A 26,548-nucleotide genomic window follows, 5' to 3' on the forward strand; every position below is an offset into this window, starting at 1 on the left:
TTACTTTGTTTTTATTCAAATGGTTATTTATAATTATATTAATTAATTAGTAATTATAGTTAAATTATTAATTTAATAAAGTATTGTTATTGCTCCCAGGTCTTAGTGTGGACCAAACTTCGAGAAAAAAGGTAAAACTCACCAAACGTTCATCTACCTGCTGTATTTTGGAGGCCAAAGCAGCACCTCCTTCAACCATTGTTCCCATTCAAACTCTCACCAAATTCCGTTTAATATCACTGTGCAGAACACACTGTGCATCAGCAGTTAGTCTTTAGTTTTATACCATTGGAGCCACACACAAGTTACAAGTGCTGTCTCAGCTCCATGCCCATTGCTCGCAGTAATTAGCACATATTTAAGACTAACACTTACAGCTGACTGATAGTTAACTACCAGTAACAGGCAGTTTCTGCTAACTTCTGTTTTTAAAGTTCTAACTTCAATTCAAAACGTTAATCCAAATGTCCCTTTTTACAGCTAATACTCAGCCAGACTCACCACGGACTTACCACGGAATCTCACTTTCTCTCCGTTCCCAAGTTTAGCACTCTCTTTGTGCACTCCGTTTAAGATCAGGATGTGATGATAGAGTAAGCTCTGACATGCTTTGCTGGGCCGAAAGGGTCCGGGTGGGGAAGGTCGCTCTGTAAATTTGCAGTCCACAAGCAGATGGGCTGCTAAGTCCCAGCACCCCCAGGGAAACCTCAGGGCAACCGCCTCAGACCAGTTTGTAGCCGCGAGCAACGAATGGCCTATTTCTGTGCTGCAGACATAAGTAACTCTTTGTAAAGTGAGGTGTGAAGGAGAAGGGATGTCTGAAATGCGATTCTGGGTCAACCACAGACCAGGGCGTGGTCAGAAGGGCAGGTCTGTGATGGCACAATGCTCAGGCACAGTGTCATGCGAGTTTCCCCGCTTTATTACATCACACATACTGCAATACCTAGCAACAAAGCTCGTTACCACCCTCCCTGAACACTGCATATTATGGGCTATGTTTAGCACGGAGATTTTACAGAGAGTGAGGAGGAGCTGAGTTTAATGTGTGTCGAGTGTGTGCGGGGAACACTTCATCCTGCAGATCACCGCATTGTTCAGGCAAACTTACAAAGGAACGTTATAGTGGTGAATGTCACTGGGATATACTCCGTCTGCAGGAGACCCTTTAATCCCAAAGGTAGATTATCTGAAACAAGGATACGTCACTGTCTCCGGGCGCTGGGGCTGCTCACGTTAAACCCCACTGGGAGAAAAACACAAGGAGCCTGTAAAAGGATGAAAGCACTGACCTTTGAGCCTTTGAAACCTTCCCTCCCTGGCTGTTGTTTGGTCCCAGGCCATTTCCCCCCAGCTTTCCCTGGGAGTGCTGGGGACTGAGCGGCCCGCCCGTGGACTGAAATGTAACAGAGCCACCTTCCCCGCGCCGCTCCCTTTGGGTAAACACATCCGACACGAGCCTGGCTGTCGGTAGCTATATAAATCCGTCCCAGGCCGCAGCAGACATCTTAGCGGGGATAACATCTGCAGGAGTCCAGCGGGACTGATCTCCGTGGACTTCCCCACCTCTATCATTTTTGTTAGTCGCTGAATCCGCGCGGTGAAAGATGAAAACAGGCCTCACTGTGTGTGTATAACAGAGATGAGCGAATTGGGCAGAACACCCGCCCAAAACATTGTGTGATTCTTATTATTTAATACATTTAAAAATTACAGTAAAGGGATATTTCACCACATTCTTCAACTCCTCTCTGAATTTCGACTGGGTCACGGCATAAATACATGTGTTGGTGCAGCAACTCAGGAGCTGAAGCATAAATCCAATTTCCTGTACATATTGAGGTAGATATACAGGAATAAAGTTTAACAAATACAATCGTTCAACCACAGAATATAAGAGAAACACTGCCCATAGCAGGATAAAATTGCCGGATATAACAAACAGTAAAATGATGGATTTCCTTCGCTTCTCCATCTCTGGGTCACTGGGAATCTCCCCACTGCTGTGGGCCCTGAGTCTCCTGCGGGCTCTGCTCGATACTAAAACCTGTCTGACAGTTAAAGTATTGAGCAGAAGGATCAGAACAAATGGAATAAACGGTGTTATAATATAATGAAGGAATTCAATTACTGCCCATGATAGTGACTCAGAGACTTCCCATGTAACAAAACAAAACCAGCTACCATTGGAAATCTGATACATACCTCCATACATAAAGTACCAGAAAGTGTTCTTTACACAGAATAGCGCACTCAGTGTTCCCATAGCCACAGTCGCCGTTTTCTCGGTGCAATATTTGGTTTTGAGCTTCTGACAACAAATGGCTATACATCGATCAAAGGTAAAAGCAACTGTGAACCAGACGGAACAGTCAGTGACTGCGTAAAGCAGGATGGCATGGATATTACACACTTTGCTCTTCCACTTGAAATCAAACGCGGTTGAATAAAGAATAGGAATCTGCCTGGATATCAGGTCGAGGATAACGACCAGTAGATCTGCCGCTGCCATTGCCACCAGGTAACGGCTGACACACTTGGAGAGACCGCACCTTCCTCGAGACAGGATCATTATCGTCACTAAGTTCACTGCAAGAAAGAGAAAAACAGGGAATTTATATTTCAGATTGAGAGCAACATCAGCTGTCTCAAAGAATTATGTGTGAAATGTGTCAGGATTAAATGAACTATACAATGGGACGTGTGGTGTTTGGGTCAGGACTGATTACACCAGCGGATGGGACGTGTGGTGTTTGGGTCAGAACTGATTACACCAGCGGATGGGACGTGAGGTGTTTGGGTCAGGACTGATTACACCAGCGGATGGGTCGTGTGGTGTTTGGCACAGGTATTGAAAGAACCAATATATGGGACGTGTGGGTGTCGGGGCAAGGACTGAATGTACCAATGGATGGAACGTGTGGGCGTTGGCTCTGGACTGAATGTACCAGTGGATGGGATGTTTGGGTGTTGTGACAGGGAGTGAGTGAAGCGGTGGATGTGATGTGTGGTTGCTGGGTCATGACTGAAAGAGTTAATGTGTTGGACTTTTGCCGGGATGTTAAAGCGCTGAATGAGACTAATATATAACGCCATATCCAAGTCAGAGTGAGCAATAATTCAGCACAAGAAGCCGCGAGTTTGTCAATAACCTGTGTCCATTGAGGGGAATAGAGTCATTGTCCAGGGATGGGAATGTAGTCTGGGGACAGCGAGGGGAATGGAATCTGTGTCCAGGGAGGAGAATGGAGTTGTGGGCCAAGGGAGGAATGGAGTCTGTGGCCAAGAAAAGGAATGGAGTCTGTACAGGGAGGGGAATGGAGTCTGTGGCCAAGGTGGGGAATGAAATTTGTTGCCAGAGAGGGGAATGGAGTCTTTGGCGAGATTATGGCGGTTGTGTCGAAGGCTGAAGAAGATGACTTGAATTGCATTATGTATCGAAATCAGAACCTTTCCAACCATTGTATTGAAAGTACACTTTGTAACTGGCTTAAGCTGACTTTCCAGGAATATTGCAAATAATCTTTAAAGAAGGGACTGTCGCTTTACAATAGACTAATGATGACCCATGTTGTATGATGTCACAGAGGATTTTCGAACGTGTCTGTTTACAGCTGGAACTGTGTCAACCTGCTGCCTTTCACCTGGTGTGAGAAAGTTACAGACTTCCAGTTGACAGAGAGAGTTTGAGACTGGAAATATCAAAATATTTCACAATATAGTGCTACATTTTGAATAGTTGCTACCGTGCGGCCCACACCGAGATCTCCTGAACTGTGGCTGAACAAGGGAAATAAATCAATTCAAGCACAACTGAATAAACATTTTACTGGAAGACGCATTGCAGTTTTAACCCGGTCCTGATCATCTGGAATTAGTGACTATGAGGCAGAGCGGGAGGCGGTGGAAATTACGACAACTGTCTATAGCTGAATCATTAGTGGATAATGTCTCATATCTCAGTGTATTTGTGAAGGATCTCTCAACGCTGATTTCCACAGAGCAGTGTCATTAACAATAACCAGCGGTCCTTAAAACACGTATTACCGCTGAACACATATTTATTATCCAACACTGGGCATCAGTGCAGAAAGCTGACTGCAAGCTGTTCAATAATCTAATCGTTCACTAACATATCTTGTGTCAATAAAATAAAATTTCTGTCAAATCCTGTAAACCACTATCACTGGAAACAATTTGCGGAAACAACACACTGTTTATTGAACTGGGAGCAGTGAGTCAGCAAATGATCAAACATTACATGACAGAAACTTCCGTGCATTGCCTGACACAGAACAAGAGGTTTAAATTGTGAAAACAACATACTGTTCATTGAACTGGGATCAGCGAATCAGCAAATCATCAAACATTACATGACAGAAACTTCCGTGCATTGCCAGACACAGAAAATAGGTTTAAATTGTGAAAACAACATACTGTTCATTGAACTGGGAGCAGCAAATTAACAAATGATCAAACATTACATGACAGAAACTTCTTTGCATTGCCAGACACAGAACAAGAGGTTTAAATTGAATACAATTAATAACTAGAACTAAAGGACAAGGACAGAAAATACAGGGAAACATGGGTTACATAATTAATTGTAGATGAAGGACTCACCAGGAACACCAACTGCAGCGAGGAGCGGGTAATAAATACGTTCCACATTTAAAAGTGCCAACAGGATCCTAAGCTCAGTTGGAATCTCCCAGAACATGACTTGACTTTCTGTGACCTCCAATGAGAACTGTTCGTTTTAGAAAACAACTTCAGTCAAACATTGCTATACAGGCTGAAAAAAATCCCTATTTATAGGCTGAGTGATCTCTCCAGTGAGACAATTAAACTGCACACTGAAGGATATTAATCACAGTCACTGAATAAACAAGTTTTCCGAACCTTTTCTTTGCATCACTTTCAATTGCAAAATATCTTAAAAGCAACGTGGCTTTCAGATCAAATAACTTTATCCAAAACCAAGCACTATTGGTAAAAGCAGAAATAGTTAAGTCCACAGAATCACAGCATGCATGTGAAGGGAGCAGCTTCATTTAGGGAGTTTATATTATTACTGAGAAATAAAATAACTCTGTAATTTCACAATTTCAATTCACTTCTCGGCGTAACACAAGTGAAATAAAACAAATGGAAGGATAGATTTCTAAGTAAAGGTCAGTAACATACATGGGGACTGACAGTACAGTGCTAAGTAAGGATACATTGGCACTGATAATACAATGGTCAGTAAAGATATATGACGACTGATCACACACTGGTCAGTAATGATACATGAGGACTGATAATACAATGGTCAGTAAGTATACATGGGGACTGATAATACAGTGGTCAGTAAGGGTACATGAGGACTGATAATACAATGGTCAGTATGGGTACATGGGGACTGATAATACAGTGGTCAGTAAGGGTACATGAGGACTAATAATACAATGGTCAGTAAGGGTACATGATGACTGTTAATATAATGGCGAGTAAGGATACATGGGACTGATAATACAGTGCTCACTAAGTGTACATGCGGATGGATAATACAGTCGTCAATTAGGATACATGGGGACAGATAATACAATGGTCAGTAAGGGTAAATGGGGACTGATAATACAGTGGGCAGGAAGGGTACATGGGGACTGATAATACAGTGGTCAGTAAGGGTACATGGGGATTGATAATACAATGGTCAGTAAGGGTACATGGTGACTGTTAATATAATGGCGAGTAAGGATACATGGGACTGATAATACAGTGGTCACTAAGTGAACATGCGGATGGATAATACAGTCGTCAATTAGGATACATGGGGACAGATAATACAATGGTCAGTAAGGGTACATTGGGAAGGATAATAAAATGGTGAGTAAGGGTAGATGGTGACTGTTAATATAATGGTGAGTAAGGATACATGTGGACAGATAATACAGAGGTCAGTAAGGATACATGGGGACAGATAATACAGTGGTCACGAAGGGGACATGGGGCATATAATATATTGGTCAGTAATGGTTCATGGGGACAGATAATACAGTGGTCCGTAAGGGCATATGGGGGCCGATAACATATTGGTCAATAAGGGTACATGGGGACAGATAATACAATGGTCAGTAAGGATACATGTGTGCTGTTAATACAATGGTCAGTAAGGATTCATGGCGACCTATGCCATGCAGATAGTCACACGCCATGCTATCGTTTATTTTACTCAGAGCATGAAATGGAGAGACTGGAGGTGAGGAAATGCGATGAAAGGAGCAGAGAGGTGAGGTGGGGAGAAGAGAGAGGACAGGAGGCGGGAGGGGAGTAGGCGAAAGGAGATGAGTGTGGAGGAGAGCAGAGGAGGGGAATAGGAGAGCAGAGGTGAGGGGAGGAGATGAGTGGAGTGGAGAAGACAGCAGAGCAGAGTAGAGGATAGGAGGTGAGAGGAGAGGTTGGAGGAGGAAAGAGAGAAGATGAGCAGGAAGGGGAGAAGGGTTTAGTGGAGGAGAGGATAGAGGAGAGGGGAAGTAGAGAGGAGAGCAGAGCAGAGATGAGTAGAGAAAAGTTGATAAGAGGTAAGGAGAGGACAAGAGAGGAGAAAAGAGGGCAGAGGAGAAGATAGGAGAGGGGAAGAGAGGAGAGGAGGGGAATGGAGATGAGAGTGTAGGGGAGATGGCAGGAGAGGAGAGTGGAATAGAGGTGGGGAGAAGGTAGGGGAGAGAAGAGAGATGAGAGGGGAGAGGAGGAGAGGAGCGGAACGTAGAAGGGAGGAATGGAGTGAAGTGGAGAGAGGAGAGAGGATGCGAGGGAAGCAGAGTAGAGCAGAGGAGAGGGGAAGGGCGGCGGGAGAGTAGAGGAGAGACCATCAGAGGAGAAGAGAGGAATAGAGTGGGGAGAGCAGGGGCGAGAAGAGATGAGAAGGGAGGGGAGGAGAGGGGAGAAGAGAGGGGAAGTGGGGAGGAGAATGGAGGGGAGAAGAGCTGTGGAGAGTCGAGCAACGGAGAGGAGAGTAGAGGAGATGAGAGGAGAGGAGAGAAAAGATGAAAAGGAGAGAGGAGGGTAGTAGATTAGAGGAGAGGAGAGGATGAGACATGGGACAAGAGAGGAGAGTAGAAAAGAAGGCAGGAGAGGAAAGAAGAGTGGGTAGTGGAGAGGTGAGTAGAGGTGAATGGAAAAGAGGGGTGGTGAAGTTAGGGGAGAGGAGAGGAGAGAGAAGACAATGAATGAGAGGAGGAGGTGAAAAGAGGGTAGAGGAAAGGAGAGCAGATGGGAGGAGAGGGTAGGAGGGCAAGGAGAGGAGTGGAGAAGAGAGGAGTGGAGAGGGTACAGGAGAACAGAGTGAACGTGAGGAGCGGGAAGGAGAAGAGAGGGGAGAACATCAGAGGACACAAGTTGAGGAGAGGAGTTAAAATGAAAGGGGAGAAGAGGGGAGACGGAGGGGAGAGGGGAGAGGAGAAGAGGGGAGAATTTAGGGGAGCGGAGTAGAGATGATTGGAGTGGAGAAGAGAGTAGAGATAGAAGCGACTTGAAAACAGGGGGGAGGAGAGGATAGGGGAGGAGAGGAGATAATTGGAGATGAGAGAGCAGAGGAGAGGAGATGAGAGGAGATGAGAGGAGAATGGAGGAGAGGAAAGGGGAGGAGAAATTGGTCGGGGTGAGGGGAGAATGGAATAGAGGCATGGAGAAGGTAGGCGAGAGGGGAGAAAATGAGGACATAAGAGAGTTGAGGAGAACAGCTGAATGGGGAGGAGAATTGTGGAAAGGCGGGGAGATGGGAGAGGAGAGAGGAGAGAACGGGAAAACAGGTGAGGAGAGAAGTGGAGAGGAGAGAGGAGCAGATGGGAGAAGGGATGAGCCGAGTGGAGCGGATAGAGGAGGAGAGGGGAGAGGAGGAGAGAAGATGAAAGGAAAAGGAGGTGAGCAGAGTAGAGAGGAGATGAGAGGAGTGTGGAGGAGAGGGGAGGCGAGAGGCGGAGAGTTGTGGAGAGGGCAGGAAAAGAGGGACGAGCGGAGAGAGGAGGGTAGAGATGAGCAGGGAGGGGACGAGAGTGTAGGGGAGGAGAGGTGAGAAGAAAGCAGAGCAGGGGAGAGTAGAGGAATGGAGAGTAGATGTGATGAGAGGAGAGGAGAGGTAATTGGAGTGAAGAAGGGAGGGGATTAGAGGGGAGGACTGGGCAGGGGACAGGAGAGGGTAGGGGCGAGGATAGGAGAGGAGAATAGAGTAGAGGAGGGAAGAAGGCAGGGGAGAGGAGAGGAGACGAGCATAGGAGAGATGTGAGGAGAGAGGAGAGGGGAGGGGTGAGGAGGGGAGGTGTTGGGGTAAAAAGGAGGCTTCTCTCCTTTAACGTGGACTAACTGATGGAGCTAAACGACATCTCGCCCAGCTTCCCACTGTATAACGACCAAGGAAGTAAACAAACGAAACCTCAGGTTTATTGGTTTTATTACGAGCAATGCACGGGAAGGTTCAATCTTGGAACCTCTGAAATAGAAGGGTTTTCAAGCATAATTTATACAGGTGTTGGAGAGGAGCTTTCCTCCTGCAAAATCATCGATAGTTCTATTGCTATTAGCGAAGTTACATTGATTTATTGACTCTTATCAGATGGGCTCTGAGTGGTACATGCAACAGCCCATCTCTCATCTTTGTTTTGTTCCATTTTGCCCTCTACCCCAGTATATCCGATGTCTGGTACGGTTGTCCTGGCTTCTTTATCTCTTCTCAGGGACTTGTAAAGAAAACTGCTGATTTTGGCTGCTTAAGTCTTACTAAGGTTAAGCTATAATATGCTGCGTATAAGCGTGTTATACCTTTATAAGCAAGTGTTACATACATAGGTAATTGATAAGTTCACAACCTTCAGCATAATTCTGACCCCATATCTACAACCTTATTATTTATCCTTTACGATTCCCCCTAATGGCCCTTGGCTATATGCCCAAGATAGGCAATTTCGCAATTAATTCCACATGGGTGAGCTTCCAGGGGTGACCTTTTACTGGGTAGTGCTACTTCCCGAGCTCCTGGACCTATCTGTTGGTTTGCCCATCAAGGTTGTACTATGTATGTCCTTTCTGCCGGACAGTCTGATTTCCCTTTGTTCAATGTTTTATCCATAGTACGGACTAGGGCCTGCCTCTTACGTCGGTTGCAGCTTTTTAAAGGATAATACTAGCAAGGTGAGTTCCCTTGCACTACAACCAGTACAATGAGTCCAGCATAGTTCGTGTATAAGTCCTTTCTAGCCAATATTTTCTCGGTGTTAGAATTATGCCCCGCCTGGGGTATCCTCTCTTTCTTCTATTTTTCTTCCACTTGGGGTCTTCTCTATTGTACCGAATTCCTGCCCTGCCTGGGGTATCCTCTATGTTGACGAATGGTGTACAATTCAGTCCAGTTTGTTTCTCTTTCAGTTGGAGTATTGGTTTTCCTTGTTGTCCGATGGCCTTCGCATAACCTCCTTAGGTAATGTCCATCATTGCCCCGTCGATCTTTCCTCCTTTAGCTCAGGGGTTGTAATAAACCCATTTATATCTGTCTCGTCAAGTGGAGTAAAGCAGAAGTCAATATCCATAATGGTGCATGACGTGTTCCTTTCTTCATTTCAGTTGCCGTGATGCTCACACATGAATCTCCATATCCTCGTGAAACAGCGATAATTTTGTAGTCCTGTGTTAGTGGGGGTGATGCTCAAGGTGCACCCGTCCACTTGGTTATATCCACAGTCATCTTTGAACATTCGTAGTAGATCTCGAAATAAAGCAACTTTTTACTCCTACATTGTTTGGTGTAGAGTATCTACGATTGTCACATCATACTGTCATATAGATAATAAAAAATCTATTTAATGTGCGGTTACACAGCAGGCCTTTGAAACCCAAGCATGACTGTTTCTCTGCACCTCGCAGGCATGAGTCATGTTTTTTCTAAGGTCCAGTTGGTAAATATATCGAGTATTTTCCAATCCGGCACCTTTCTATTCTGAAGCTGTTCAATGTTATGTTGTATTCCATTCAGCAACCATACTCCATATCCTATACATAATAGTTCTGTCTGTATGGTTTTACTTAAGTTCGTTTCTGCTCTTTTCATTTTTAGTTCTGGCGTGGTCTCGCAATGTGTGGGCCACTTTAATAATTCCCTTTCTGCGCCATTACCGAGTTGTGTCTGTAACTTTTCATGATCCTCATCCCTTTCCAGCAATCCCTGTAAGGTTTGTGTTTGGGCGTTAACTCGATCATCTATCGTGTCTGGCTCGATAGTGTTCCAACTCCCGCATTGTATCCCACCGTGTACCATTTCTAGCATCCCTCTTTTTCCCCTGTCCCGTTTTTTACCTGACCCTCTTTCGACAATAAATTTCATGGCTTTTGATTGAGGGCCTTTAAGTGCTCGCAGGGTCAGGTTTCTATACAGGCTTATACTGTTTAACCTGCAGGTGTTGGTGTTAGTTATATTGTTTAAATTTACGAATACAGTAATTATTCGCTGACGTACCCTGAAGTGTATCTTATCCTTGGTCTGCCATAGCAATTTCTCTTTTGCCCCAGTGTTCACAGTTGGACAGGTTTGTGGCGCTAGGGGTGTGATGGTCGAGGTCCTGGTAATGCTCACTGTTGCTAAACTAGTGGATGGGGCCGTGTTGGTGGGTCTATCTCTGGAGATATCCCTCCACCACCATTCATAGATTTTAGTGAAATCTGCACCCCCTTCCCCGGGTGCAGTATGTTTGACCCTCCTGATTATAAAACACACCGCGGTCTTATTCCCACTAATTATGGTCCCGTATTATTGACACATCCCCAATGTTGTTTCGTTTCCTTGTTACGTTGTTTTATGCCCGTTATTTAACTCTACTGTTGTTCCGTCCGTCACCATCAGTGTTTTTGATGTTTTATTAAACTAATGTCGCCCAAGTCCCTGTAATACAGGCCTTGCCATCCCTCAGTCTGTTGTCCCTGATATGAGGCTGCGTTACTCCACGTTATTTCCACGAGCTCTTGAGTCCTGCAAAAAGCAATATTTTCCAGTCGTCACTGGTTAGTTAGTGACCATGCTTTTTTAACTGGATCCAGTGTTTCCACTTGCCGATACTCCTTATAAGTACCATAACTTACCATGATTACGTGATAGAGGCCGATCCATTTGGATGCGATCCCGAACCTCTCTGGGGTAATCTCTTGACTGCCTATTTGGGGTGTTTGGAACTTCTGTTTCTTAGTGTCGTTCTCTAAATCCATCACCAGCATCTGGACATCAAGTTTATCATGTTGGTTCTACCTGTATGCACATACCCGTGGTATAAATTTAATAGGCTCCCGTGGATGCATTCCGGGGCCACCACATTCCCATCTTTTCTCCATATCCCGTCGGTCCCTTGTTTGGCCCTCTCTGCTTCCACTCCTCCTGTTCCTGCGGAGTGGCCTCTCCCTGTACCTCAAGCATATTTACTTCCTCAGGCCCAATTGTACATGCTCCGCCTTGGGCTTCCCCGGCCAGTGTACCTGCCACTCGCTTGGCTGCTTCATCTGTCCATGCATTCCCCTGTTCATACTGATCATTATTTTTTACGTGTGCTTTGATCTTTATTATCGCACACTCCTGGGGTAGGAAGGAGGCTTCCACTAGATGTTTCCCAATCTCTTCATGTTTAATCGGTCCTCCTCCTGAGGTCGTGTATCACCGTCTGCTCCAGGCTATCATATAATCATGCTCTACTCCGAAAGCATATCGACTGTCTGTATAGATATTTACTCATTTTCCCCTCGCAAGCCTCAGAGCCTCAGTGAGAACCACTAGTTCAACCACTTGAGCTGATAGATTCTCTACTAACCGTCCTTCCCCTTTGACCTGACCGCTGCTATCTACCACGACCCATCCTGTCTGTGGTGTCCCATTGATATAGCGCCGAAACTCATCTACATTTCGATCCATGTCTGCCTCCTCAAGCAGGGTTTCACTTGCCTGACTACTTCCCTCATCTTCTGTTGTGCTACAATGATGCTCCTCTCCCTTTGTAATGATCCACCCTGCAGGCGTCTTTTATTATTGTTACCGTCCCGTTGAGTGGGGCGGGGCGGGGGGTGGGGGGTGGCGGGAGAGGAGAGGGGAGAACATTATTTACCACCTCGCCATTTGTGCATCGAATACATTTTTAGCCTTCCAGTTTTAAATAATTCTACTGAGGTACGCTGGGTTTGTAGAATAATGCACCCTGACATTATTATTGGTTCGTTAAATCTGATGGCCCAAGCCGCACAGTCGTGGGCAGCAACGCACCTGGACAGTCCTGCAGCTACAGGTTGCGGTTTATCTGAGTAATATGCCACTGGTCTATGCCTGTCTCCATGTAATTGAATCACCACCGCGTTATAATGATGGTTAATATGGTAGGTATAGACGTGAAAGGGCCTATTCTGGTCTGGTAGTCCCAGGGCTGGAGCACTTGTGAGAGTTTGTTTTAACCGCACACATGCAGTTTCTTGATCTGGACCCCAGTTTACTGGCTCTTAGGAGGGTTCCCATCCTTTGACCTGTTTCTGTATAGGTTAGGTCATCTTGGCATATTCGGGAATAACATTTCTGCAGTAGTTGAATAGCCCGAGTACCTGCCTGACCCCTTTCACGGTTCCTGATCTGGGGATTGATTGAATTGTTCCTTACTGTCCTCGGGCATCTGTCTCTTCCCTTACGATATTATGTATCCCAGATATGTTACTTCGCTCCTTCTTTCTCCTGACAATATTCGATGAAAGATGCTCCAGCTGTTATTGAATCCCAGTGGTACCTTCGCCCATGTGTTTTGTTATCCATTTACCTTGAAGACAAATTTTCCTTGAGACTCTTTGGCTAAGGGAATAGTCCAAGTTCCATTCACTATATCCAGCATGGTGAATATCTTATGATCTGGATCCAGGCCATTAAAAATTGTGGCTGGACTTGCCAATATTGGGTGTTCTCCGGAAGTCACCTTATTCAGGGTGGTATAATCGATAGTCAATCGGTAAGACCTGTCGGGTTTCTTCATCAGCCACACAGGTGAATTAATGGAGGCTATTACATGTTTCAATATACTTTGCTCCTCTAATTCATGCACTATCTAACAGACCGCTTCCTCAGCTTCTGGTGTTAATTGGAACTGTCGGTGAGCTTTGTGTTCGGGTCCAGGAATTTTGATGGGTGATATCTCTGCTAATCCATAATCTTGTTTGCATTGTGCCCACAGAGTCGGGTATAATTGGCACACGCTAGCCCATACACGCTTTGTTTCCCTCTCGGGTTGGATTATGGTTGTTCCTACCACTCGTTGCTGCTGGTGTCCCGGGTTTTCGAACTTAATTCGGTTTCGTGCTTATCTCCCAAAATTATCCGATTACGCTGAAGAGCTATCAGTACCCCTATCTCCCTTAATGTATCGCTGCCTTCTGTATGCCTTCTTTATGTTGTCTTCTGTATTCTGACAGCACCAAAACTGAGCAGGTAGCATTACCCCTGTACTTCGACAACACCATCTCACTTCGGGTCGCTTTCTGATATCCCCCACTCTCTCCTTGTATGTTGATGGTCCTATGGGTCAGGGGCAAATCTAAGTTGGTTATTGGGTGTTCTCGGGTTGGGGCTGTGGTGGCAGTGGTACCAGTGGTGCTGGTACCTGTCTGAGCATGTCCATCAGATCTTCCCTGGTTAATGGTATTCCCTTCTTTGCCTGTTGTGGTCTCGCCATCCAGCGCCTTCCTCATAACTCCAGCAATCTTTGGCCAAATGTCCAAGTTTACCACAATTTTGACATGTCCCTTTAGAATTGCTGTAACGTCTGCTTTTCTGCAGGCAATCCCTACTGAAGTTACCTTCCTGATTGCAGTTTAAACATATCAGTGGAGCTGCGCGGGAGTCTGTCTCTTCCTCCTTCGTCTCTGCTACTAACGCTGTTGCTGCTATTTTTGCTCATTTATCCCTTGTTCTAACTTTAACCACTCTACATGTTCTGCCCATTCCAAAGTTTTATCATAATCATCTCCTGTCTTAAATACTCACTTAATTATCTTTTGATGTGCCTTTCCTAGTCCATCCTTAAACATTTTCAAGAATGCTGCATCATTTCTGTTGCGGTCATCAGCCCCAGAGTGGTTTTTGTATTCAATCCACTTTCGTTCCCCGTACTCCCCAAACCTTTTCCCTGCCATTTGAGTCACAGTATTCTACTCCAGTCTTTTGTCAGAGTTCTGTATCTCTACTATTTTGCTTTAGCGGGTGGTAACTTATTCAATAGAATTTGTCTCCTGTGGGCTGAGGGGCACCTCCTATATGGCAATGTGGGCTGCTCTACATCCGCTGGAGCGAATGGTGGTCGTGCGTATCAGTGCCACTGATAAATAGCCATTATCATGTGCCGGGGCCACCTCTACTCCAAACTCATTATCCCTGTCTGATTGACTGTTAGGTTGGGGTTGTGGACTGCACTTACCCAACTTGGGGTACATTATCTCTATTACCGTAGGTGATGGTGCTGTGGCTGTGCTCTGCACTATCTATCTGGTCCTGTCTTTTTCTCTGCCAGCTTATTTATCTTAGCTTCTAACTCTTGAATTTGATGTGTTTAAGTATCTATGTGTCCTCTGTAGCAGGTGAGTATTATTACATAGGCTTTCTTCGTTTTGTTTTCATTCTGAATATCCCCACATTTCTTCTGTCTGTCAGGTGAGTCTTTTTTCTTTTATTAAGAAATCCAAACTAATAATGTCCAGTATAAAATATCTTTCAATGGAAAGGGTTAACTCCACTACAGGTTTGTAAGAAGGTCTGGCGTCATTACGTGACTTCGGGTATCCATCTGAAAATATTACCCCAAGTCTTTGTGCTTTCAAAGCTTGATAAGAAATTAGGAATCCGTTAAAATAGCAGAAATTATTGGTAAAGTTGTCAAAATAAAACTTTCTCAGCGGGAAAGGCAGCATTTTAGATTAAACTCCAATTTCTCTACACACCCAATTCAAATACGTGCCAACGAGTTTTTCATATGATTTAAAGCGAGACCACACATTTTAATAGCTATTTTGTTTACAGAAATCCAATTTCCACGCAAGCTATATACATTCCAGCATTTTGTTTTTTTATGGTCCCGTTCACTGAGCAAATCTTGTGTTTTATTTTCTCTCGGCACAAAATCTAAACTTCGGTGCCAGTCCATCTTTTTAAGAATCCTGTAATTCCCAGTTTTTTCTTTCTGTGCTGAGTTCACATAGCTTAGATCGTTTCCCCCTTTTGAATCTGAACTTAATAATTTTTTGATGACCTTACTTCAGTCCATAGTTAAACATCTTTGTTTCTCTTCCTCGGCACAAAGTGTTGTCGCGTTTAACTCATAAGTTTTTATATTTCAACCAATATCCTTTTCACAGCCAATTTAAATCTCGTTTCTTCAAATTAGGTTTTGTATTTTGATGATCTTCCTCCAGTCCATTTTGCTCAACATCTTTGTTTCTCTGCAGCTTTCAAGGTCAAATTTCTATCTTTTGATAAAAACAGACTGTCCTTTGTAAATTCAATTTGATATCCAACATTTTTCTTTTCTTTTATTAATTTTCCATTTATCTCAGCTCGCATTTTATCCCACTGGCCAGTTTTCCTAGGATCCTGGGGTCCCACCCCACGGTTTAGGTTGTATTCCTTCTTGTTTGCACCGCACACGATCAATACCAGCTTCACTGTGTGATTACCACGTCATGCTTCAGGACATACACCTTATATTTCCCATAACGATCGCTGGGGTCCACTCCCCATGCGGTTGCATTCCTTCTTTCTCAGGCATACACCTATCCCACCCTTGGTTTTCAACCATCTTTGGTTCGTTATAAGTTGTCCTACAGCTGACCCCTTCAAATTCTTCATACAAATTAGTTCCTTCCCCGTAAATGCTGCAGCTGCATGTGGTAAAAAACATGCTCACTACCATTTAGCAGTCACGTGATCCAGGTCGGAAGGTCTGCATCCGGTTCATGACGCCAAATGTTGGGTTTAAAAAGGAGGCTTCTCTTCTTCCACGTGGACTAACTGATATAGTTCATCGACACCTCACCTTTCTCCCACTGTATAACGACCACGGAAGTGAACACACGAAATCCCAGGATCAACTCGCTTTTATTACGAGCAATTACAAGGGAAGGTTCAGTCGTGGAACCTCCGAAATACAAGAGTTTTCAAGCATAACTTATACAGGTTTTGGAGAGGAGCTGTCCTCCTGCAAAATCATCGATAGGTCTATTGATATCAGCGGAGTTACATTGATTTGTCGACTCTTATCCGACGGTCTCTGAGTGGTAAATGCAACAGTCCATCTCTCATCATTGTTTTGTTCCATTTTTCCCTCTACCCCAGTCTATCCGACGGTTAGAGTGGCTGTACTTGCTTATTTATCTCTTCCTCATGGACGTAAAAAAACTGCTGACCGGCTGTTTAAGTATTACAGAGATTACGGATTCAGTTCAATGCGTTATACATTTGCGCTGTACCTACATAAGCAAGTGTTACCTACGTAGCAATTATAAGTTCAAGACCTTCATCATAATTCTGAGCTCCTATTTGCAACCTTATAATTTATCCCTTGAAGGGGTCGATGCAAAGCCTCCATCATTGTTCCCCATGAGTCCTCTAATTGTTTGGTGAGACGTTTATTCTCTCTGCTTAGATCTTCTTTTTAAATCTCAAGATTTCCTAAGTGTTTACATTGCAGCCCCTACGTGAATTGCATTGATACTCTGCTGTTGCATTACTGCAGTAGCTGAGGCAAATTGACTCTGCAAATTCACAATTTTCTGTTTAATGTCTGAATCTATTTTCTGCAATTCTTCATTCTTAGCCGAATTCTTTTTTCCAGTTCTGATATTTTATCCCCTAATTCTTTCTTGACCTTTGATTGACGTCCTGCGAAGTACGAAGCTGCACAGGTGACTAGACTCATCGCCTTACCCAGCTTCCATTTCTTAGCTTTAATCTGTTCATCAATAAAAGTGACCGTATCCTTAAGGGATACATTCGGATTCTTCCCTAGGCAATCTAGCAACAGTGTCTGCACTTGCGTTTTGTCACATATTTTTTCTAACTTTTTCTGATACTCTTCCAAGAGACACTCCTCCGGCATCTGAAAATTAAATATTTTTAAGTAAGCTTCCTTAATGAAGATAACAGTCACTAGCAGTTGACGTAAATCAACCTTACACAAGATTTGATCTGCCTTGCATCTGCTGGTGACACACAAGAACTTGTTTTCAAATAGACAGAAAAAATTACAAGAGTTCCCAATTAACTTGATTATTGAGTATATTGCATTTTGTTCAATATCTCTTTGTTTTGTTCCTTCGTGGTCGCCAGATGTAGTTTTTAACCAATGAGCAGCTTTTTGCCGCTTTGCTAACTATAGCAATTCAGCTATTTCCAGGGTATATACTTAATTCAAACTGGGAGACTCTTGTTCACATCATACCAAATACTTTTAATACAGGTATAGTGAGTAAAAACAGTGTTTTATCAAGTAAATTACATTCTGTTACAAAAGTAATACTTAACAAATTATAGTCTCAGCCTAATTCTCGATAGCGTCCTCTCGAGCTGACCGTGGTGCCGACTCCTTATCTCCTGTTCGCTTGATTCGCACTGCCTTCTGAGTAGAAGAGCTGTTACTTTATACCATTTTTCTCCCATTCAAAAGCTGTGAAAATTTACAGCTGTTGTAGCCTTACAGTAGATCATATTATCTACTGCCTTTGACTTTCCATGTTATCTCTATCTCCCTCCCTCTCTGTGGCAGGAATCAGTTCTCTGAGAACAATTATACAGACCATGGTCACACAGAATTCATTACTGAGCTTGGCTTTACAAAAATATGACTAGAACTGGTACGCAATGTATACCTTTATGTTATTGATTAATAATTTTGGCCTTGATCTTTCTATTTCTAAATGAAGCTTTATCAGCAGTTACAAAAATGGATAAAATAATAATGACTCAATTTTAAAATTTTGCTTTGTTCATGTTTGTAAATGTATATGTGTGGTTATGTCGAAATGTTTGTTTATGTTGAGGTGTAAGTGTGTGTGAGTTTTCGTGTAACATTGTGTTCACATGTAAGTGTGTGTGTGTGTGTGTTTTGTGTTAGTTTGTGTTTGGATTTATAGGCATATCCATGCTTGTGTAAGTGTGTTGAGGTATGTGTTTTCCAATAAGTGTATGGTTATGTCTCAATGTTGTTCATGTTTGGTGAGTGTTTGTGTGTGTGTGTTTTGTGTAAATCTGTATTTGATTTGATGCATTTGTTTACGAGTGTGTGTGTGTTTTGTGCAAGTCTGTGTGTGGATTGACGTGTGTATTTACCTGTGTGTAAGTCTGTTTCTGTGTTTTGTGTAAGTGTGTGTGTGGATTGATGTGTGTGTAAGTGTGTTTTTGCAAGTGTGTGTGTGGGTAGATGTGTGTGTTTATGTGTGTGTAAGTGTGTATAAATGTGTTTTGTGTAAGTGTGTGTGCGTGGAATAATGTGTGTGTTTATGTGTGTGTAAGTGTGTGTGTGCTTTGTGTAAATGTGTGTGTAGATTGATGTATGTGTTGATATGTTTGTAAATGTGTGTAAGTGTGTTTTTTGTAAGTGTGTGTCTGGATTGATATGTGTGTCTATGCTTGTGTAAGTGCGTATAAGTTTCCGTTGTGTTAGTGTACGTTTCGATTGACGTGTATTATTGTTTTGTTCAAAGTTTCAGAGAGTACCAATAACTGGATTTGACAATGGTGGTTTTCATTAGATTCTAGTTATGTATAATATTATGTTTCAGGTTGTTAGTATGTCTTCATATGTAAGTCTTTGTGCGTTCATGTGTAATTGTGCACTTACACAAAAACACAAACATATACAAAATCATCAAAACACTTACATGTGAACACACACAAACTCACTTTCACATGTATTCTCCTCCGCTCTGTGTAAATGTGTTCTGTGTGAGGCGCAATGTGATATCAGCCGAACGAATGCAACAATTCAACCGATGGGCTTCAGCAACATCAGGGACACAACTGTGAGAAACTCGGAGAGGATTCAGTCACCAGTTTAGACATGGCCCATTAGAATTCAACATGTTAGTTTACAATTAACAGGGACTGTTGCACCCCCAAGCCTATTTAAAAATATTATGTGGAATAAATAGTTATTTCAGAATATAATACTCATATGGCAAATTTAAAATTTTTAGATCATGGGTTAGAATGTACGATGGCAACTTAGTGCATTAAAAAGAGAGTGGTTCACTTCCCATCTCCCTGCGGGAGTGGCAGTGGGGGTTACATGAATTATACGTTTCCCTTTCTCCTCTCGCTGGTGCGTGTGAGAGGTATAGTGAGTTAAAATTACCATTTACTCCCTCTCAGCTGAAGTTACCTTCAGGAATCCTGTAATGAGAGAACTGCACGCAGTTTCTAACTCATGCTGTATCTGAGCTGGGAGCGCTGGCTGTACAAGCCTTGGGACCGAGATCCGCAAACACCCTACTTCAGATAAACAGCCCTCACATTGGCCAAAATAGGAAACATAATTAATTGAGTGGCTGTGTGTTTAACTCACGATGGAAGAAAAGCCCTTTATTGTTTTTTATTTAAGAACTGAAATGCAATCGAGACATTCTCATTGACAAGAATGACTAAGAAAGCAATAAAGGAAGGAAAGATAGATTACAAAGGTAAACTTGCGCAAAACATGAAAACGGATAGTAAAAGCTTTTACCGATATGTAAAACGGAAAAGAGTGACTAAAGTAAATGTTGGTCCCTTAGAAGATGAGAAAGGGGATTTAATAATGGGAAATGTAGAAATTGCTGAGAGCTTAAACAATTATTTTGCTTCGGTCTTCACAGTGGAAGACACAAAAACCATGCCAGAAATTGCTGGTCAAAGGAATGTGGGAAGGGAGGACCTTGAGACAATCACTATCACTAGGGGGGTAGTGCTGGACAGGCTAATGGGACTCAAGGTAGAAAAGTCCCCCGGTCCTGATGAAATGCATCGCAGGGATAAAGAGATGGCAGAAGTTATAGCAGATGCATTCGTTAAAATCCACCAAAACTCTCTGGACTCTGGGGAGGTACCAGCGGATTGGAAAGCAGCTAATGTAACACCTCTGTTTAAAAAAGAGGGCAGGCAAAAGGCAGGTAACTAAAGGCCGGTTAGTTTAACATCTGTAGTGGGGAAAATGCTTGAAACTATCATTAAGGAAGAAAGAGCGGGATATCTAGATTGGAATAGTGCAATCAAGCAGACGCAGCATGGATTCATGAAGGGGAAATCATGTTTAACTAATTTACTGGAATTCTTTGAGGATATAACGAGCATGGTGGATACAGGTGTACCGATGGATGTGCTGTATTCAGATTTTCAAAAGGCATTCGATTAGGTGCCACACAAAAGGTTACTGCAGAAGATAAAGGCACGTGGAGTCAGAGGAAAAGTATTAGCATGGATAGAGAATTGGCTGGCAAACAGAAAGCAGAGAATCGCGATAAATGGGTCCTTTTTGGGTTGGAAATCGGTGGTTAGTGGTGTGCCACAGGGATCGGGGCTGGGACTACAACTGTTTACAATATATATAGATGACCTGGAAGAGGGGACAGAGTATAGTGTAACAAAATTTGCAGATGACACAAAGATTAGTGGGAAAACGGGTTGTGCAGAGGACACAGAGAGGCTGCAAAGAAATTTAGATTGGTTAGAGAATGGGATAAGATTTGGCAGATGGAATACAATGTCGGAAAGTGTGAGGTCATGCATCTTGAGGGAAAAAAAAACAGCAAAAGGGAACATTGTTTGAATGGGGAGAAATTATAACATGCTGCGATGCAGAGGGACCTGGGGGTCCTTGTGCATGAAACTCTTTTAGGAGCAAACAAAAAACATTAACCCGTGCCCCCCGATCTGGGGGAAACACCAACATTTACAAGGTTTATTTTTGGCACAAAAATATATTTTTTCTCCAAGTGCCCCCTATAAAAGGGGAGGGGGACACTAAAAGCACCGGCAATTAAAACAAATTAACTTAAAAATATGAAATCAAGTTAAAATTTGGTTGCCGGGCGTGATGATGCACTCCAGTCCCTCCGGTGCCCATCTCTTGCAGAAGGCCACGAGCGTACCGGTGGACACCGCATGCTCCATCTCCAGGGACACCCTTGACCGGATGTATGCGCGGAAGAGAGGCAGGCAGTCTGGCTGAACGACCCCCTCGATCGCCTGCTGCCTGGACCGGCTGAGGGCCCCCTTGGCCGTGCCCAGGAGCAGTCCTACGAGGAGGCCTTCGGACCTACCCGCTCCCCTCCGCACAGGGTGCCCGAAGATCAGGAGTGTGGGACTGAAGTGCAGCCAGAATTTCAGGAGCAGCTCCTTTAAATAACAAAACAGGGGCAGCAACCTCGTGCACTCAATAAAAACATGGAACACGGACTCTTCCAGACCGCAGAAATTGCAGGCGGCCTGGGAGCCCGTGAACCGGCTTAAAAATTTATTGCACGGCACTGCTCCGTGCATCACCCTCCAGGCCAAGTCCCCGGCAAATAGTGGGAGGACCCCTGCGTAGAGTGCCCTCCATCGGGGACCCCCGCCTCCTCTGGACGGCAAGATGGTACGCCATGGCGTGTCCAGACGGCAGGCAAGGATGGCAAAGTTGAGAGTGTGCAGCAGCAGCCCGTACAGGAAACCCCTCCGCGCAGAACTGAAAGGCACGGAGGGGATTTCCACGAGGCGGCTCAAGTTGTGAGGCGTCGGCCCCCGAGGGAGGTTCCGGGGTTTGGCGCCGATGAGGAATTCCGTCCGGACGGGGGTCAGTTCGGATGGGATCTCCCCGCGTGCTTGAGCCTCCTCGATGCACCTAATGGTGTCGGGGCCCAGAGCTGTTTTTATCGACTCGATGGCATCAGCCGCGCGGCGGACGTTGGCGGAATTTAGGCGCCGCGCCAGCATGTCTGGCACCATCCAACCCGCTCCTCCGCCATCGAGCAGGTCCCTGACCCTGGTCACCTCACCAGCCAAAGCACGCTCATCCGATCGCCACCTAAAACCTCGGTCGTGGAGGTACGGATTCCCGAGCAGCGGCTCCTGCAGGACGGCCGCCACTCCAGCCGGTGGAGAGCTCCGCTTGGTGGAGACTTTGTTCCAGACCCTGATGAGTTCCTTGTAAAAGACAGGCAGCTCCCGGAGGGCGGTCCTGACGACCCCCACACTCACAAACAGGAGCTGCGTGTCGTAGTTGCGGCCGTGCTGCTGGCGGAAGAAAGACATCGCCAGAGCACACCACCTGGGAGGGGGGTCAACGTAAAGGTATCTCTGCAGGGTCTGAAGATGGAAAGTCGCGAGCTGGGCGCTGACGCACACCAACAACTGACCGCCCTCCCCAAGCGGGAGACTCAAGACCGCGGCAGAGACCCAGTGCTTCCTGTTGTTCCAGAAGAAGTCCACCAGCTTCTTCTGTATCTTGGCGACAAACTCAGGTGGAGGGGTCAAAGTGACCAGCCGGTACCACAACATGGCGGCCACAAGCTGGTTTATGACTAGCGCTCGACCCCTGCAGGACAGCACTCGGAGCAGTCCTGTCCAGCGCCCTAGGCGAGCGGCGACCTTGGCCCCCAGCTCTTGCCAGTTCGCCACCCACACTTCCTCGTCGGGGCTAAGGTAGACTCCCAGATTGAGGAGATGGGTCGTGCTCCAGGCAAAAGGCGTGAGCTCCTCCGGCAGGGAGTCCACCCGCCACTGACCCACCAGGAGTCCGGAACATTTCTCCCAGTTGATTCTGGCGGAGGATGCGGCTGAGTAAATCTCCTGGCACTCACACATCCTCCGCAGGTCAGCGGGATCCTCTACCGTGAGGAGCACGTCATCGGCGTAAGCCGAGAGGACGACCTCCACGCCCGGCCCTTGCAGAGCCAGTCCCGTCAACCTCGTCCGCAGGAGGCGCAGGAAAGTCTGCACGCAGACGGCATATAAATGGCCGGACATGGGGCATCCCTGGCGCACCCCTCTCCCAAAGCGAAGGGGCGCCGTCAAGGACCCGTTAACATTAATCAGACACTCTGCGGCGGCGTATAAAAGTCGGATCCAGGCGACGAAATGCATCCCAAACCCGAAAGCGCGCAGAGTTCCAAGCAGATAGTCATCATTCACCCTGTCGAACGCCTTCTCTTGGTCGAGGGATAGGAAGGCGACCGGCAGACCAGCCTCCTGGGGAATAATGGATGAGGTCCCGGACCAGATGGATGTTATCGTGGATTGTCCGGCCCGGGACCGTGTAGGACTGGTCGGGTTGGATCATGTGGTCCAGCACGGCACCAAGGCGAGCAGACATCGCCCTGGCGATGATTTTGTAGTCCGTGCTGAGGAGGGATACTGGGCGCCAGATATTAAGGAGGCGGAGATCGCCCTTCTTATGGAGCAGGACAATGACTGCCCTGCGCCAACAGAGGGGCATCTCCCCGGTCACCAGACTTTCCCACAGGACCCGCGCGTAGTCGCCTCCCAGGACTTCCCAGAACGCCCTGTGGAACTCCACGGTCAGCCCGTCCAGACCCGGGGATATTCACCTCGAGAGCCGGTCGAGGGCGCCGGTCAGCTCCGCCAGGATTAGCGGAGCTTCCAGATTTTCGGCGCCCTCCGGGCTGACCTTCGGCAGGTCCTCCCACAAAACTCTATGCACTTCTTCGCTGGACGGCTCCAGAGAGAACAGGGCCCCGTAATATTCAATGGCCCTGTTGTTGACGTCCTCCGGATCCGAGACGAGAGAGCCGTCGTCGGCCAGCAGCGTCAAGAGCTGCTTACGGACACTCTGTCTTTTTTCCAGCGAGTAGAAGAAAGGCGGAGCCGCGGTCCAGATCCCGCAGGAACTGGATCTGTGACCTCACGAACACGTCTCGGGACCCTACGAGCTGCAGGTCCTTCAGCGTGTCCTTCTTCGCTTCGTACACCGTCCGCAGGGCCGGGTCCCCGACGACTTGCTCCAGGTCGAGCACCTCCTTTTCTAGATGCCCGACCCTGGCCGCCCGCCTCTTGGTCGACCCCCTCGCGTACTCTTGATAGAAGACGCGGACGTGAGCCTTGCCCACGTCCCACCATAGCCTCAAGGAGGGGACGCCCCCCTGCTTCCTTCTCCAGTCGGCCCAGAAACGACGGAACGAGTCCTGGAACCGCACGTCCTCCAGCAGCTGGTTGTTAAAATGCCAGTACGCGGACCCCGTCCTCGCGCGGAGCGAAGCGAGCTCTGCCCGCAGCAGGTGGTGGTCCAAACAGGGTACCTGCCGCATGGAGGCTGCCGGGACGCAGGAAACGTACGCCCAAGACAGGTAAAGGCGGTCGACTGTGGACCATCCAACTCCAGGCCTCACCCAAGTAAAGGCGCTGGAGTCTGGGTGGAGATTTCGCCAGACGTCCACCAAGTCGAAGGACCCGACCAGGTCCCACAACTTCTCCATCGCCGTCATGCTCTGCGGGGCACCGGAGGGGTCCCTGGCCTCGAGGGTGCAGTTAAAATCCCCCCCGAGGACAATGCAGTCGCCGACGTCGACGGAGCCAAGAAGAGCGGACACCTCTTCGAAGAAGCGCGTTTGCTGCGGGCCGGGCTGAGGGTCGTACACGTTCACGAGGTGGAGCGGCACGCCCCCAGGCGAACCGTTCCGTGCAGCAAGCGGCCTGGCACGGGCTCCTCGACCCCCAAGATCTCCGGCTGAAAATGCGGGGCCAGCAAGATGGCCACCCCACTAGAAGTGGCAGTGAGGTGGCTCATGCGGACCTCTCCTTGCCATTCCAGGATCCACGTGGCTTCGTCTCCCGGAACGGTGTGGGTTTCTTGCAGGAAGCACGCTGCATATTTCCCCTCCTGCAGGAGCGAAAAATTGTTAAATCTACGTCGTGCCTCTCTGCTGCAGTTGATGTTGAGGCTGGCTATGGTTATCTTCATGACTAGAGCATAGTGCAACCTCTACCTAACCTATTGTGGGGGGTGGGAGTGGAGTCGTTTGTTGACCTCCACTCCTTCAGCAGCCCAGTGAGGAACCTTTTGAGCCGGCGCAGCTCAAGGCCTTGCGCCTTTGATAAGGGCCCGCCCACGGCCATGGTTTTAGCGGCGGCGCGGACGGAAGCGATGAGCAGCCCCGGCTCAGACCATCTTTCTCGGGCCAGATGGGTTCGGTTGCGGCGACCCTGGCGCTGGACCAAAAAGTCCCGGAGTTCCTCGACGGGAATGAGGGGGGATTCAGCGGCGGTCACGAGGAGATCTACCGCCTCACTGGCGATGGACTCGAGATCTTCACCCGCGTCCTCCACCGAGTCCCCGTCCTCCTCCGGGAGGTCGCCGCTAGCAGCCGGCTCGTCGACCGCACGAGGTATGGCAAACGGCCCGGCCGCTCCATCTGGCCCTGGCTCTGCCCCAATCCCACCCCAGGATCGTCGGCAGAGGAGTCCCCACTGAGCTCTTTTAAAATTGGTACTGGGTCGGGAACCAACAGCGGAAGGGTTTCCTCCTCCGCCCCAGGAACCGCGGAACACGGAGAGACCTGGTCAAAGTAATGTTCCAGGTCCTCCAAGTACCCCAGCTCCAAAGTAGGTGGCGAAGGTTGTTGTTCTTCCCCCTCCCCGCCGCCACCCCCCGGCCCAGCGTGTACAGAATCGTTAAAATTAATCCATTTTCAGTTTCTTCCGGGCCGAGCGACTCTAGGGGGCAGATAATTAATATCTGGGCGGGCTCAGGTTCGGACTGTTCGGCCCCGCCTGCCTCAGTCCCGGGGACGCTCGACTCGGCGGCTACGCATTCCACCGCTGGCCCGTCGCCCCCCTCGTCAGGCAGATCATTCACACCATCCCCGGGAGGCAGAGGCCGGGCAGCCTCGACTGCCTCACCCTCCCCGGGGACAGATTCCTCACGCCTGCAGCGCAATTTGGGGGCGCTGGTGGGGGACGCGGGACACGCGGCGGGCACCGACTCCTCCGCGGAGGGATGTTGTTCCCCCTCCGCCTCATTGGAGCGGCGCCTCCTTTTGTTCCTGGGAGGGCGTGGAGGCAGGGAGACCTCCATGTCTGCCGAGGCCTCCCGCTCCACCCACCCCCTTTTTCTTTTCTTGCCCGCGCCCGAGCGCCTCTGTGATACTGGTCAAGGGCTCAGGCACGGGCTCAGGGCATCCCGCGCTCGCCGGTGACGGGGTTGGCCCGAGCGCGGTAAACAGATTGTCTGGCGCACTGTGGGGTCCCGCCTCTAGATGTTTCGCCTTCTTCCGTGCCTTCTTTCCGGTCGGACGCTGTCCCTCCCCCCCCGCCGGAGGCCGTGAAAACAATGGCCTCCGACGATGCCCGCGCACCTACGGCTCCCGGCACGTGGACGCTACTAGGGGGAGGTGTGGCGGCGGCGCAAGCCTTGGCCACCCTCGGTGGTTTGGCGGCTTTGGAGGCGGGGCAGTTCTTGCGAACGTGCCCCACATCACTGCAGGCATGGCACCGCAACCCGTTCGACGTCCAGAAGACGTGGTAGGCAGTCCAATCGTGCACCACATTGAA

The 26,548-nt window shown here is 47.2% G+C and overlaps 1 pseudogene; it reads right to left on the reverse strand.

The window, feature by feature from the left end:
• Positions 1 to 16,038: 16,038 nt before the first annotated feature.
• LOC139235452 (Ig heavy chain C region, secreted form-like) overlaps positions 16,039 to 26,548 on the reverse strand; it is a 28,138-nt pseudogene continuing 17,628 nt past the window's right edge.

This window comes from Pristiophorus japonicus, chromosome 23, assembly GCF_044704955.1.
Source record: "Pristiophorus japonicus isolate sPriJap1 chromosome 23, sPriJap1.hap1, whole genome shotgun sequence".
In the NCBI taxonomy this organism is placed as follows: Eukaryota; Metazoa; Chordata; class Chondrichthyes; family Pristiophoridae; genus Pristiophorus; species Pristiophorus japonicus.